Raw genomic sequence first — 15,257 nt, forward strand, 5'->3', positions numbered from 1 at the left:
CTTACTGTGCTTGTACAGTCTTTTGTCTTTTCTAATTTTATATGCCAATTTCCTGTTAGGAGTCTACAGTAACCTTTAGGGTGGTTTGGCTCAGGTTTATCTCAATGTATTTAACCATACACAGGTCCTGGCCACACTTTTTTACACATAACACTACAGACTGCATTTCCTTCTTGATGGCAAATAATTCTTTCCTTTTTTTTTTTTTCCATTTTGCCTAATTTCCTTCTTATTCATTTTTTTCTCCATTTTCTTCATATTTTATTTGACCATCAACCTTTTTTGCTAAGTACTGTATGGAGGACTTTCAGAAATATATCCTATATTTGGGAATTTGCAGCTTGAGCTGAATGAAGGTACAAAACCAATCTGTCAGTTCTTTTCAACCCACGATACACACATATACAACACACACACACACACAATGCCACACCACACATCATACCAAGTTTAATAAAAAAGAAAAAAAGTTGATTGCCTCAGTTTCCATTTTTTAGTTTAAATTTGCCCTATAAAGTTTCGAGGTAAGACAGATGTCAAGATTCCCAACTCAAAAACTCTTATTAGTCATACATAAATATGGATTTTATATATTTGTATAATATCAAAGTATTAGGGATAATTATTTTATCCCTACATATATGTAGTCCTCCATTAGCTATCACTACTTTCCTACTTAGCCACACTTTCCAGTGTTCCTTGAAATGTTCTCTCCACTATCGGTTGAACACTCTCATGATTTCTTTTATAATTTTTGTGTTTCTTGTTACATTTTTAATCCTCTTCCTATGCAGTTTTATTTGGTTTAATTTAGGAAAACAGTAAAGGAAAATGGCTCTCCTGACCTTCAGACTTAAGTGTCTTAGTTCCACTTTATACTTATTTTTGTAAAATTCACTCTTAACACTCAGAATGACAATGCTGTCTCCCTCACACTGAAGATGTGAAGATTAGATCAGGCAATGGACTTGGCATCGGTGAGTGAACTGACTTCAGACATGCCTTCCTCCCACTGTGCAGTCTTGCCTCTTCCATAGATCTAGCTGTTAGCTGTGCATGTATGCACAGTCGTGTTTGACTGTTTGTGACCCCATGGACGATAGCCCGCCAGGTTCCTCTGTCCATGGGATTTCCCAGGCAAGCATACTGGAGTGGGTGGCCATGCCCGTCCTCCAGGGGATCTTCTAACCCAGGGACTGAACCCATGTCTCTTGCATCTCCTGCACCGTCAGGTAGGTCCTTTACCATTGTACCACCTCCACCTGGAGAGCCTCTTTCATAGATTAGTACCTTTTTAATGTGGACGTCTACATTAATTCTATTGTGGTAAAACTACCTTAGCACTTGGAGCATCAGAGTAGAAGTGAAGAAGCAGCAGTGAATATGTAGCAAAATAAAAAGATAATTCCATGTAGTGATAAGTGCTATGCGGACACTGTACCTAGAACGAAGCGGAGCTAGAATACTACCCTGAGATACTGACAGTCCTGTAGTGTAACCTAAAGTTAATCTTTGGAAAATTTTTCATTGTTGTTTGTTAATTAAATCTTTTATTCCCTTTAACTTATTAAAGTTGAATGTTGGCATAGTGTTAGATTTTTTAAATTGTTGTTTATTGATATTTCTATGTAGGATTAGGAAAGTGCACTTGAAACATTCTCTAAGGTTGATCGTCTCGTTCCCATTAAAACTCTCCTATTAAAACTCTCAGATTTCCTATTTATACATTTGGAAAAACTGTAGCTGGCAAAATGCCTAGCATGAAACAAATATATGACAAAGATTTGTTTCCTTCATTTTACGGCCTTCAATTTCATGGGTCTCTAAAATTTTTTATTTGTTCACACAGGTCCCTCCCTAACATTCTATGATATATAATGACAACCCCTATCTAATATATGAATCCATCCTAAAGTCTTCCTTTTAATTCCAAAATCATGCTCACTCATAGACATTCAATCTGTTTTAATATATGCACTGATAAAAGAAACCACATTTCTTATAACTTTTATTAGTGGTCCATTGAGTCATGTTTGAGACTGGGAATAGGCAAAGCATCATATAGATTAGAATTCTTATTAACTGAAGTAGGATATATTAATATATTATTACTAGAATTTATACTGTATTATGAACATAAAGTATATTATTAAAATACTAATTGAAATGATGTTACAGGTTTGTATTATTGTTTTCCAGTTCTTCTTCTTTTAATTTTTTAATTTTTTTTTTACTTTACACTATTGTATTGGTTTTGCCATACATCAGCATGTTTTCCAATTCTTTATGTAACATTTTCCACTAGTTAAAGAGACAAGCATTTCTGATGGGATTAATGGTGAAACACAGGTGAGAAGCTAAGGAGAAAAGAAATTCATTTCTTTGTGAAAATCTATTGTTTTAGTAACTGCTGTATTTGAAAACCCTGACAGCCAGTTCCGTTATTCAAGAACATTTATTCCCGTATGTTCTGCTGTCCCACAGCATAAAAATTACCTATTGGAAGACTTACTGCTTCAGGCAATAATGAGACCATAAATCTGTTAGGCTCCGTTAAGGTCCCTGGAAATACACGAGAACTTTTGGGACTGTTGTTTCCCTGAAAAGTGTAAAATCATCATTTTTGTTGATATTCGTTTAAATCAGGCAAGCTTCTCCACTTGGGGCAGAATTGTTTTGGTAGCAACTAAATCCTGAGGTCTCCCATCCACAGTGGTTGGGACACTTTGATTGAATAAAACAATTATGTTCCAGAAAATAAGAGTGCTTGACAAAGAGCATCCAGAATGCCTATTAGATGGAGTTTGCATTTGGAGATCACTGCACCCTAGGCAGGAGAAGGCAATGGAAACCCACTGCAGTACTCTTGCCTGGCAAATCGCATGGATGGGGGAGCCTGGTGGGCTGCCGTCTATGGGGTCGCACAGAGTCGGACACGACTGAAGCGACTTAGCAGCAGCAGCAGCACCCTCGGCAAGCAATGATACTCTGACCATTGGATTTCTAACTGGGAAACCTCTAGATTACGTTGGAGAGAGACAGTGGTGGTGTACATGTCTCCTTGCTGCTTCTAAATTTTTCTAATAAGGGCAGCATTTTTTCCTTTATTAAATGGGAAAACTTACAACTCCACAAGCAGGAATAGAAATATAGGGAATTAAATTGATTTATAATGTTGCAGCATATTGGAAACAGCATTTGACTTGGAATTAGAATACCTGGGCTCAGATTAGCTTTCTAACCTATATGAGCTATGAGATACTTTGGCTTGTCTAAGCCTGCTTACTCATCTATGAAAAAAATGAAATCACCTTTTACCAATGGGATAATTGCTAGATCACTGCTCATTGTTTCTTTTGTATCTAGACTCTGAAACCAGTACAGGAAGCCTAAGAATACGTCTTCCTGGATAGTGCTCAGCCTATGTGTATTACAATTTTGAATCTGCTTTTAATTTTCTGTCCTTTTGTTTCTTTACCAATAGTTGTTTATAAAATATTGCAAAGAATGCTCAAAGCCCCTTTTTATTCTTATTTCAGATAGGCTAATTTAATTTTAAAGATATTCTGTTACTAGTCATGACAGAGGTACAAGTGGTGATAAATGACGAAAACAGTAAACACGAGTTTATCAAGTCGGAAGAGATTTGACATTTAGTGAGTATCTACCATATTTGTACCTCTCTTAACTCTTTACTCTTAACTCTTAACTCTTTAGTGGCTCAGCTGGTAAAGAATCTGCCTGCAATGCAGGAGACCTGGGTTCAATTCCCTGGATTGGGAAGATACCCTGGGGAAGGGAATGGTAACTCACTCCAGCATTCTTGCCTGGAGGATCCCCATGGACAGAGGAACCTGGCCGGTTGTAGTCCATAAGGTCACAAAAAGTTTGACACAATTGAACGCCTATCACTAAGAGGATTAGGTGACTCCTCTAAAGTAAGACATACATATTTGATAGGTGAATTTGAATTCAAGTTTTTCTGAAGCCAAAGAACAGGCCTATTATATTATACCAGGCTGTTCAACAGGAATGGCCATTTCATGGCCCTTTGTAATTACATTTACTTTTTATGGCTCCCTTTATTAATTCAGATGACTTTGTATTCTTTTGTTCCTCAGGACAGCAGTCAACTAGATTGCTAATCTCCTCTCTAGATCTGAATGAACCATTCCTTCTTTATTCCTACTCCCAAGCCTGTGGTTCATCAGAATGGTGCAAAGTAAAATACTGGAAATAGGGCAGACCTTATTGGACCTGTGGTTCTGGCACTTACTAACTGTGAAGTTTGGGATCACTTGCTGAATCAATTGTTGTGCAGTTTTCTTATCCATAAACTTCTGATAGTATTTAGCTTGCAAGAGTTTTCACCAATATTAAATGAAATAGTGTACATAAATTATTTACTAGTGTTGGGAGTATGCCCAAATGGGAACACATCCAGGTATGAGAACTTGCCCTTGTTTAATTTTAACATAAAAACCATTATGGAATTTGAATTCCTGTCTTATATAGTTGTCACTTGGTTCTGAGAAAAATTTGGATGGCTCATTGACAAGATGATCTTAGCTATATCTCGGTCATTTGTACATTTTAGGTGTGTTATTTCAGTCTTGTGCTGGAGATTTAAGCTTGAATTTACAAAATTTAAAAATGTCTCCCTTAGATGCACATAAATCCCTTAAGAAAACAATTTGAAGGTGAAAGTAAATGTTTGGTAAGCTTTTATTCTTCCTCAAGACTCTATATGGTTAAAATTTCCAGAATTAGTTTAAAAGTTAATTCCACAAATAATGAGTCCCCTTGAAATTGACAAGATTGGGACAACATCTACATTGGCTTCATTCACTATTCCAAACACTGTACATATCAGTTAGGATCCAGACAGGTTACGTCATACAGGTTATTTTAGCAGAGAAATTTTAACATATGCAATTGGATAGGCTAGTATGGTAAACTAACAGGGAAAAAATGAAACACCGACTAGGGAAAACTGAGGTTTGCCAAGGCCCAATTTTCTCATCTTTGAAAAGAAAGTATTAATAGCTACTCTGTTCTCACTGTAAGGCTGCTTATTGGCTTCTTATGTATTAAGTATCTGAAACCTTTATTTATGCTCATGACAGTCCATGCATGAATACCTCTTACTTTGTACAGGTCATAAAAACTCAGCCTACATCTGTTACCTCTTTGAATCAGCTTCCACTTTTCTGTTTTCTAAATGCCTTTTCATGAGATAACATAGAGGTAATAAATGAATGAGGCAACTACCACCTCTAAGGCTTGTGAAACAATGGGAAAGGTTTAGGATTATTGGGACTTTAAAGCTTATGTCATGTATTTCTGAGATTGGAGTGCTTCCTAGTTTTTGGTCTTTAAGGATTTGAAAATTGCCTGCTTACTCTCATCAAATTGTTCTGTGAAAACTGTTACTTTTTAGAAAGTTAATAAAGAGCAAGACTTGGAATAGGCATGGAAAATTTTACAAAGGAGAAGAACTTGAATTGGGAAAATTTATAAAGAGAGAATTACAAGTAATAGCAAAGCCATGGGACTGGGAGTGAGCATGATATGGTGGAGATGGAAAGAGATGGATATGATTGAAATGAGATTGAGTGAACTGAGTGGAAACAAATTAAGGAAGGGTTGGAAACCCCAATACCTTTCACATCCTGGGTTCCATGAACTACAAGAGATGTCCAAGAGGGAATATGGTTTGTCTAGATAACTTACATGTCTTAGTTTTACTGGCTTTATGGAACTTAACTGATCAGTCTGGGTCATGTGGACACAGGATCATGGGAAATTGCCTCAATAGGCTATGAAAGTGTTAATCGCTCAGCCAGGTCTGACTCTTTGTGACCCCATGGACTGTAGGCTCCTCTGTCCATGGAATCTCTAGGCAAGAATACTGGAGTGTGTTTATTTCCTTCTCCAGGGGATCTTCCCAACCCAGGGGTAAAATCCAGGTCTCCCACATTGTGGGCAGATTATTTACCATCTGAGCCATGAGGGAAGCCCATTAATAGACTATACAGAAGACTGGCCATTCACTGGGAAGAACCTGTGATGCAGCACAAGAGATTCTGGTTTAGGGGATTTCAAATTTTGCTTTATCTTTTATCTATGTCACTAAGCGTAGAAGTATAAAGTTTCGTATTTTACTAGTCTCCTTTTGTCCAAGAAATAAATGATTATCACTTTGATTGGATAAAAATCCAAACAAAAAGTTCACTGAAATGACCACATAGGGGAAATCTGTATGTTTAAGAGATAGTTTCTAATTATTTAATAGTCAGACTTAATTATTTAAAAGGTTTCCATGGTAGCTCAGTTGGTAAAGAATCCACCTGCAATACAGGAGACCCGAGTTCTTTTGATCCCTGGGTCAGGAAGATCCTCTGGAGAAGGAAATGGCAACCCACTCTGGTATTCTTGCCTGGGAAAGTCCATGGACAGAGGAGCCTGGTGGGCTACAGTCCTAAATTATAATTCCATGTCCCAGCTACCTCACCAACCTGAGAGGATAAATGGCCTAAAGGTAGCTCCAGGCATTATGAAGATCACTCATGCTTGGTTGATCTGTCAATACACTCTGGGTAGAATCTTAGAAGCTTAAGGGGCTCAGTGGCTAAAGAAGGGCACTTTTCCATGCATCCTTTAATGAATCCCTTTTAAAGATAGTATATCTAGTGAGCAATGTTATTGCTCATATAATTCATAAGTTTAAACATCCCTGTATAAATCAAAATCCCTTAACCATTTAGATATTAAATATAAAATTAGACCTCAAAACAATTCAATATCATGCATTGAACCTGGACTGGCGATACTGGATCTTGGGGCTGGTGCACTGGGACAACCCAGAAGGATGGTATGGGGAGGGAGGAGGGTTCAGGATGGGGAACACGTGTATAACTGTGGTGGATTCGTATTGATATATGGCAAAACCAATACAATATTGTAAAGTTAAAAAATAAAATAAAAATAAAATGAGAAATGAAAAAAGCAAAAAAAAAATTCAATAAAGTCACAAATCTAGCATATCAAATTATTTTAAATGCTCAAAATACTTTATTTACACAAAACATTACAGTTATTAAATTTTATTAGCATATCTACCTCAAAATGTTAATCCTGTGGGTCTGTCTCTATTATCTACATACTCATATGATTTTATATATTCCTGGGGTTATGGTTTTATTCATTTATGCACAGTAATTTTATCAGCCTGAAAATCAAACATTATAAACTAGCTGATATTTCAGATTTTATTTCATTAACCTATTCATTCTTCATGGTGGCAAGGGATCCGGTTACATCTAGTAGATTGAAACCTGAGTCAGTGTTTATTGGGCTGGGCCTCTTCTCAGATGAACATTTACATGTTAAATAAGAGGCATTGTACCTTCCAAGTTTGCACTTTACAGTGTGGTATAGATCGAGATTTGTTTCCATGCCATTTGATATACTGGTTACAGAGTGATCCACCTCCAATTCTTTTTACTTGAATGTGCCCTATTATCATTTCATGATTAGTAGGATATCCAGAAGGTTCAGGCCTCAGGAGATTAGGGACTGAGTTTATACACACAACTTTCCATTAGGGTTATGCAGATCATCTATCGTTTTGTCACAGGTTGTTGGATTCGATGTGACTTACTCACTCTTCTCTGAAATCACCCCGTTTGTTAAAACATATAAAAATGCATACAATAATTTTTAAATACGACATGTATTTAAGTGAAATCACCATGTCCCTAATTATAAGCCTAATTAAATACTTATCATGGTTTAGTATACTCGCCCTACTTAAATTTTCACACTCTAAATTTTATTTTAAAGTTTATATACTTAATTACAATCTCATGTTTTTTCACATATGCAATTCAATGTTATTAATTATAATTATTTTTAGATATACAAATTATTACAGTGTATCTATTAGAAACCACATTTAGTTAAATCCTTTGCCTTTTAAGATACCACTCAGAACATTTTAAAAGCATCTTTGACTTCTGGCAACAACAGGCTATTTCATCTCAATTTTTCCCCCTATTTCAATGGATGAGATCATCTCCAAAAAGTCTCAATTCCTTTAAATGGAATATACTTTTAAAGATCAACTTCAGGATACTATAAAATGTATTCTACATATGCCAGACATTACTGAGAGTTCTAGAAAACAGTGATCATTAAGACCATGAGTTCATACTGATTTTCTAGTTTAACTACAAAATTAGTATTATTTTTCAAAAACTTACTCTAACATGAATATACACTTCAACACGGCTAGGTGAAAATTCACTATGTTCTCTCTGTTATCTTCTAGGCTCAGAATACTGCTTTTGCCAGCACACTGTGAACAAAGCCATCCCACTGGGACTGATTCCCAGTCACTAAGCTCATAATCCCACAAAAAAATCAAAGTAAAGAGGTCAGTATGAATGGGCACTTGCCCATGCAGACAGACACAAGAATGGAAGCTAGAGCGAAACACAAGTCTGTTTGGTGAGGATGAAATCAAAATGAGCATAATGAGTTCTTTTACATCTTTCAGGAAAACATGTATTCATGAACCTACAGCAGAGCAGGTTGTACCAATTGAAGTCCCATAGATAAGTGCATGGAAGTAAGACTACAAACTTTTAGACAGGTCTAGAATGAGCACTGCTGAAATTAGCAGGGGAAGCAAGAGTCAGTAGCCAAGAGCAGCTGATATATACTTGATAATGTTAACAATGAGAAATGTGTAAAAGGAAAAAAAAAAAGTAGTGTATAATTCAAAACATAAGGCAGATAACCAACAAGGATCAACTACAGAGCACAGGGGACTCCACTCAGTATTTTATAATAACCTGTAAGGAAAAAGAATCTGAAAAAAAAAAAGATATGCTTGTATAACTGAGTCACTTTGCTTTATACATGAAACTAACACAATATTGTAAATCAACTCTAATTTAATAACAAAAAAGGAAGAGAGACAGACAAGAAGACAAAATGTGATTCAACAATTTCTCTATAACCTGGCTCCAACACAAGATATATGTTTACCCTAGCACTTAGGGAAAAAGTTCCTAAATGAGTCTGCATGATCAAGAAGAAATCTAGTTATAGGGTACATGTGAATGGAATCTTAAAGATCTTGGAGTTCATCATATTTGGCTGAAAGTATGCCACCCACTTTAAAAATCCAGAGAGAACAAAAACAGACATGCTCTGGACAAGTCACATTTATTGAAAAGCCCCATTATTGTTTTTTTCATTTCAGATGCATGAGGTTATCACAACAATAAAATCAACATTTAGGGGAAAATTGAAAGATATGAGGGTTGCTAAACTGTGACCAAGAAGTAGATAGGCCCACTTAATATCATTTTTAAATTATTTATTCAGTAAATAAGGTAATTATCAATTATCATGTTTTCATTTGTCCGCTGGCATTTATTCACTTGTATAAATAAGGCATGAGGCGTTTCTTTAATGAGATCCCAAGTTGGGAAGGATGAATTCAATGATGAATGCTCCATCATAGGTTAGATAATAGGAGAAAGGCACAAACATATACCTATCTTGTAAAAAGAATGAATACATTACTAAAAAGGGTAAATGAGTTAGAGCAAGTTTCATAGAGAATAGTGGATATTTGAGTTGTAACTTGAAAGAAAATTAGGAGTTAGCCAGTAAGGCAAAAAAGGAAGGAGAATTCCAGAGAGGGAAACAAACTATGGCACAGTTGAGTGAACGTAAATTTTGATTTGAATGAGTAGTTCTGTGTCTAGAAAGAGGGAGAGGAAGCTGCAGAGGAAGACAGGAGTAAGGGTTAGGAGATTTAGCAGAGTATACTGATGACCAACAGTTAAAAACCATCCAAACTTGTAAAGTTTCCAGTGATATAGACCACAGAGCCTAGACAAAAGTACTAAATATTTACACCGTGTTCACCTCATGGATGACAGAGAGGTGTCGACGTATTATAACTTCACCTGTTAGATGAAGCAATTGTTGCCCAGATTCAAGGGAGATATTCAATTTTGTATGGTGAGAGAGTGACCCATAAAAATTGTTCAGATCATCTGAGACTAGGGCCTGTATCTGCCGCCACTTTCCTACTAGTGTGCCCACCACTGCCACCTGAGGGCTCTTGAGAGTTTAGAACAATTATTTTATGTTCTTATACAAATTTAAACATTTCTTATTCTAGTTTTGTGGAAAATGCCATTGGTTGTTTGATAGGGATTGCATTGAGTCTATTCATTGCCTTGCAATCCCTATCAGTTACTAATGGCATTTTTTACAGAACTAGAACAAAACAATTTAAAATCTGTATGGAAACACAGAATAGCCAAAGCAATCCTGAGGAAAAGAGCTTGAGGAATTAGGCTCCCTAACTTAATACAATACTACAGTCATCAAACCAGTATGATACTAACACAAAACAGAAATATAGATCATAGAACAGGTTAGAAAACTCAGAAATAAGCCCACGCACCTATGGTCAATTATGGTCAATTAATCTATGACAAAGGAGGAAAGAATAGACAATAGAGAAAAGAGTGTCTTCAATAAGTAGTGCTAGGAAAATTGGACAGATACATGTAAAAAAAAAATGAAATTAGAACATTTATTCAGTTCACTTCAGTCGCTCAGTCGTGTCCGACTCTTTGCGACCCCATGAATCGCAGCACACCAGGCCTCCCTATCCATCACCAACTCCCGGAGTTCACCCAGACTCACGTCCAGCGAGTCCGTGATGCCATCCAGCCATCTCATCCTCTGTCGTCCCCTTCTCCTCCTGCCCCCAATCCCTCCAAGCATCAGAATCTTTTCAATGAGTCAACTCTTTTGCATGAGGTGGCCAAAGTACTGGAGTTTCAGCTTCAGCATCATTCCTTCCAAAGAAATCCCAGGGCTGATCTCCTTCAGAATGGACTGGTTGGATCTCCTTGCAGTCCAAGGGACTCTCAAGAGTCTTATCCAACACCACACTTCAAAAGCATCAAATCTTCAGTGCTCAGCTTTCTTCACAGTCCAACTCTCACATCCATACATGACCACAGGAAAAACCATAGCCTTGACTAGATAAACCTTTGTTGGCAAAGTAATGTCTCTGCTTTTGAATATGCTATCTAGGTTGGTCATAACTTTCCTTCCAAGGAGTAAGCATCTTTTAATTTCATGGCTGCAATCACCATCTGCAGTGATTTTGGAGTCCATAAAAATAAAGTCTGACACTGTTTCCACTGTTTCTCTATGTGTGTGTGTATACACACACACACACACACACACACACACATATATATACATAAAACTGAAAACTTTGCTTTATATATACCTAAAACATTGTAACGGAGAAGGCAATGGCACCCTACTCCAGTACTTTTGCCTGGAAAATCCCATTGATGGAGAAGTCTGGTGGGCTACAGTCCATGGGGTTGCTAAGAGTCAGACATGACTGAGCGACTTCCCTTTCACTTTTCACTTTCATGCATTGGAGAAGGAAATGGCAACCCACTCCAGTGTTCTTGCCTGGAGAATCCGAGGGACTGCGGAGCCTGGTGGGCTGCCGTCTCTGGGGTCACACAGAGTCGGACATGACTGAAGCGACTTCGCAGCAAAACATTGTAAATCAACTATACTTAAATAAAAATATAAGTAAGCTACAAGGCTAGGTTGTACAAGAGAGGGAAATGGCTGATTGTTTATATTAAGTATAAATGGAGTATAACCTTTAAAAATTGTTAATCACTGTGCTGTACACCTAAAGCATACAATATTGCACACTGACTATAACTCAAAAAAAAATTAAAAAGAGCATATTGCAGAGCTTCCTACTTTTTATAGCACCTTTTATACAGATACATTTCCATACTTCTGCCACAAAAAAACTTCTAACCTTTTTGTTAATTTAGTTCTTTCAAATATATTGTCATCTTCTAATGATGTCTCTAACATTAAAGCTTTTTGAACAGCACTTTACTGTGTATCAAGTTGCTACTACATAGTAACGAATTTAAAAGGAAAACTTCTAAAATACAAAAAGGTTCAATAAAATGTTATTTATAATCACTGAAATTAGAAAACAGTGTTACTGGTTCATCTTTGCTCAATAAATATTTTATTTTGAATGAGAAGTTTTTATAGCGTAGAAAATTCCTACTTGTAGACTGTTTATAGTGAGTACTCCATGCCTTCCTAAAAAGCCAACAATGATTACGCTGTGATCTTTGAATCATCCATCAACGGACACACTCATATAGGCATGGGTGATAATATACTATAGGTAACTAAAACTACAGTATATTTTTTATGTCTTCTTACAAGGAAAAGATACTTGCTTCTTGGAAGAAAAGCTATGACAAACCTAGACAGCATCTTGTAAAGCAGAGATATCATTTTGCTGACAGAGGTCCGTATAGAAAAAGCTATGGTTTTTCCTGTAGTCATGTATGGATGCAAGAGTTGGACCATAAAGAAGGCTGAGCACTGAAGAATTAATGCTTTCCAACTGTGGTGCTGGAGAAGACTCTTGAGAATCCCTTGGACTGCAAGGAGATCCAACCAGTCCATCCTATAGGAAATCAGTCCTGAAAGTTCACTGGAAGGACTGATGATGAAGCTGAAGTTCTAATACTTTGGCCCCTGATGCAAAGAACCAGTGTTTGGAAAAGACTTTGATGCTGGTAAAGATAGAAAGCAGGAGGAGAATGGGAAAACAGAAGATGAGATGATTGGATGGCATCACCAACTCAATGGATATGAGTTTGAGCAAGCTCTGGGAGATGGTGAAGGACAGGGAAGCTTGGCGTGCTGCACTCCATGGGGTGGCGAAGAGTCAGACATGATGGAGCAACTCAACAACAACAACAAAGGCAATCACGTTTAGAATTTTTGTCCACAAGACAAAGCTTTGCAACAAGAAAATCTAAATTTAAATTGTGGCTCTACTTCTGAAAGGCTTTTGTTCTCATGTAAGTCATTTAAACTTCCTGGACTCTGCTGGCTTGGTATTTTATTATAATAGTATTAGTCATTCTTCAGAGTGTTTGTGAAAGTAAAAACAAGCTTTTGATGCTTGCACTATTATGTGAATATACTAACACCCACTGCATTGTATACTTTAAATGGGCAACTTGTATTTTATGTGAACTCTATTTCAATAAAGTACTTTAAGAAACGAAGCCACATGTGATCCTCATGGTTGCTTTTAAGCAGTGCACATTGTATTCATTACCCATGTTGTACACTGGAGGAAACAGATTAGAGGAGGTAGAAAGTCTTCTCTATCTGAGACCTAAGCCTGGCTTCTCCTCTTTCCACTAAACTTCTATCCTACTCAACTCTGTACATATTTTAAGAAATGTAGGAATGCATACTTAATTAGATAAATTTTTGGTTAGCTACAGAATGGCAAAATGGATCACAGTTATAATTTCATTCTTCCAAAGTGCCAGTCTTAACTATGTAAGAGTTTTGTGGCTGAACCTTCTTCAGTGATTATGAATTGCTACCCTCCCTGGGCTCCCCAGGTGGTGCTAGTGATGAATAATCTTCTTTGCAGGAGACACAAGAGGTGCTGGTTTGATTCCTGGGTTGGAACGATCCTCTGGAAAAGGAAATGGAAACCCACTCCAGTTTTCTTGCCTGGAAGATTCCATGGGCAGAGGAGCCTGGTGGGCTACAATCCATGGGGCCACACAGAGTCAGACACAACTGAGCACACACTGACCTTCCCTAGCAGAGTACCTGGGACAGACTGCTGTGCTCAGTGGCCCTCTTTTCAACCTCACAACTTAGCCCTCTCCAAAGTTGACACTGTACAACTACCATTGGATTACACATGGTTCCCTTGGCTCAACATCTGGTTTCATACCTCTAGGCTTTGATGCTGGCTAATCTTTTCTTCAGAAATAGCTTCCCAGGTTGTCTAATGGATGAACACCTACAGTCTTGAGCACCAAGATGGGACATCTCTTCCTGGTAAGTTATCTTAGAGATAATGTATATAATGGATATGGGATGGAGGTTTGGATACAAACATATATGGTCCCCAGTACTTATTAGTTGTACAAACGTGGGCTTATTGTCACTTCTCTTGATCATTAATAAGAATGGGAAAAGTTACTAATATATAAGATATAGTTATGAACTGTGGTGTTGGAGAAGACTCTTGAGAGTCCCTTGGACTACAAGGAGATCCAACCAGTCCATTCTGAAGGAGATCAGCCCTGGGATTTCTTTGGAAGGAATGATGCTGAAGCTGAAACTCCAGTACTTTGGCCACCTCGTGCGAAGAGTTGACTCATTGCAAAAGACTTTGATGCTGGGAGGGATTGGGGGCAGGAGGAGAAGGGGACGACAGAGGATGAGATGGCTGGATGGCATCACGGACTCGATGGATGTGAGTCTGGGTGAACTCCGGGAGTTGGTGATGGACAGGGAGGCCTGGCGTGCTGCGATTCATGGGGTCACAAAGAGTCGGACACGACTGAGCGACTGAACTGAACTGATATGAAATAATGACTACACTAAAGCCTTTGACAATGTAGATCACAACAAATGGTGGAAAATTCTGAAAGAGATGGGAATACCAGACCACCTTACCTACCTCCTGAGAAACCTGTGTTCAGGTCAAGAAGCAACAGTTAGAACTGGACATGGAATAACGGACTGGTTCCAAATTGGGAAAGGAGTATGGCAAGGTTATATATTGTCACCCTGCTTTTTTACCTTATATACAGAATACATAATGAGAAATGGCAGGCTGGATCAATCACAAAATGGAATCAAGATTTCCAGGAGAAATATCAACAACCTCAGATATTCAGATAAGACCACTCTAACTGTTGGAGAAGACTCTTGAGAGTCCCTTGGACCGCAAGGAGATCCAACCAGTCCCTCCTAAAGGAGATCAGACCTGGGTGTTCGTTGGAAGGACTGATGCTGAAGCTGAAACTCCAATACTTTGGCCACCTCATATGAAGAGTTGACTCATTGGAAAAGACCCTGATTGTGGGAGGGATTGAGGGCAGGAGAAGGGGACAACAGAGGATGAGATGGCTGGATGGCATCACCGCCTCAATGGACATGAGTTTGAGTGAACTTCGGGAGTTGGTGATGGATAGGGAGGCCTGGCATGCTGTGATTCATGGGGTCGCCAAGAGTCGGACATGACTGAGTGACTGAACTAAACTGAACTGAATGACAGAAAGAGAAGAAGAACAAAAGAGCCTCTTGATGAAAGTGAAAGAGAAGCA

This window comes from Bos mutus, chromosome 29 (assembly GCF_027580195.1).
Source record: "Bos mutus isolate GX-2022 chromosome 29, NWIPB_WYAK_1.1, whole genome shotgun sequence".
NCBI lineage: Eukaryota > Metazoa > Chordata > Mammalia > Artiodactyla > Bovidae > Bos > Bos mutus.